Here is a 1,350-nt window from a genome sequence, read left to right as displayed (position 1 = left end):
AGTTCAAGCATCACAACCAAAGAAAAATTAAGAAGTTGAAGCTGGGCACTGGTGCCTCATTCCTGTAGTCCTAGCTACTTATAAGGCTGGGATCTGAGGATCACAGTTCGAAGCCAACCTGGGCATAAAAGTTACATTATCTCCAAGAAAACCAGAAGTGGAGCTGTGGCTTCAAGTGGTAGAGCAGTAGCCGTGAGCAAAAAGAAAAAGCTAAGAGAGAGCCAGGCCTTGGGATCAAGCTCTAGAACTAGCACCTAAATAAATATAGTTAACAAACTGAAAAATTAAAAGATTTGCTTTAGATTTTCTATTTGTAACCCATTAGCGTCTGAGTTTTACTATTATAGTATCTCCATTCAACTACAGAATTACTTCAGTGCTTATTCTATCTTCTTTCTGCTACCCCATTTTTAACTATATCAATTAAACTTGCTTTATAGTAAAGTCACTTCCATCATTTCTGTATGTAAATTGAAAAGTGTTAAATAGAATTGGCTAATTATTAGGATAATTACAAATATCCTTAAAACATTGAATTCTCCCTCTAAATTTCCAAAGACCAAAGCTAATAGTGACAGACATTTTCCCCCAGAAATTAGTTGTAAGAGGTCAAGACTGCAATTGAATCCACCTTGCTTTTCCATGCTGGAACAGCAGCTTGAAGTAGGTGATGCAAGCCTTGCATTTCACCAGCCCTTTCCAATTAAAGGCTGGCATAAGGATTTTGATCAATGATCTAAACACAATCCTAGAGAAGAAAAAGAATACAGTAAAGTTTCCAGCAAGAGTTCTCATAAAATAGTTGCATTTTGGCTCAAAGTGTTTCCTAGGCTCTGAAAGCTGAGGAAAGCAAGCTGAAACAGCCTCTGATGGTTCAAGAATATACTGAGCAAAGGGTCTCTCAAAGGTTTCTGTACAGATTTGGACAGTGGTTACATTAAAACTTCCATTTCCATTGGGCAAGCTTCTGATTTCCACATTCTGGAGGATTAATGTTTCCGGTGTATGTCAAAAAGCATATTCCGAAGTGCTCGACATTTCTCTATTCTAAGTATTCATTCAAACTCCAGACTAAACTTAAAATGTTTGAGTATAGAAAAGCACAGACCTTCATAACAGGGCTAGCAGGAATTTGTGTAGATCTCTAACACTCATTAAAGATAATTTTACTACAGTAACTACATAAATGGAAATTAATGAGGTGCTTGCTGTTATTATGCACTTGAAAAAGAACTACAATGATATTGTAACTATAAAATTAACTCAAGATTTTTAAATATAGATCTCAAAAGCCAGATTGCCTAGACTCTAAATGGACAGATAAATTGGTAAGTGCACTGGATTACAATG

This window comes from Dipodomys spectabilis, unplaced genomic scaffold (genome assembly GCF_019054845.1).
Source record: "Dipodomys spectabilis isolate Male_0828 unplaced genomic scaffold, ASM1905484v1 ptg000524l, whole genome shotgun sequence".
NCBI classification, from domain to species: domain Eukaryota; kingdom Metazoa; phylum Chordata; class Mammalia; order Rodentia; family Heteromyidae; genus Dipodomys; species Dipodomys spectabilis.
This window is presented reverse-complemented; position numbering follows the sequence as displayed.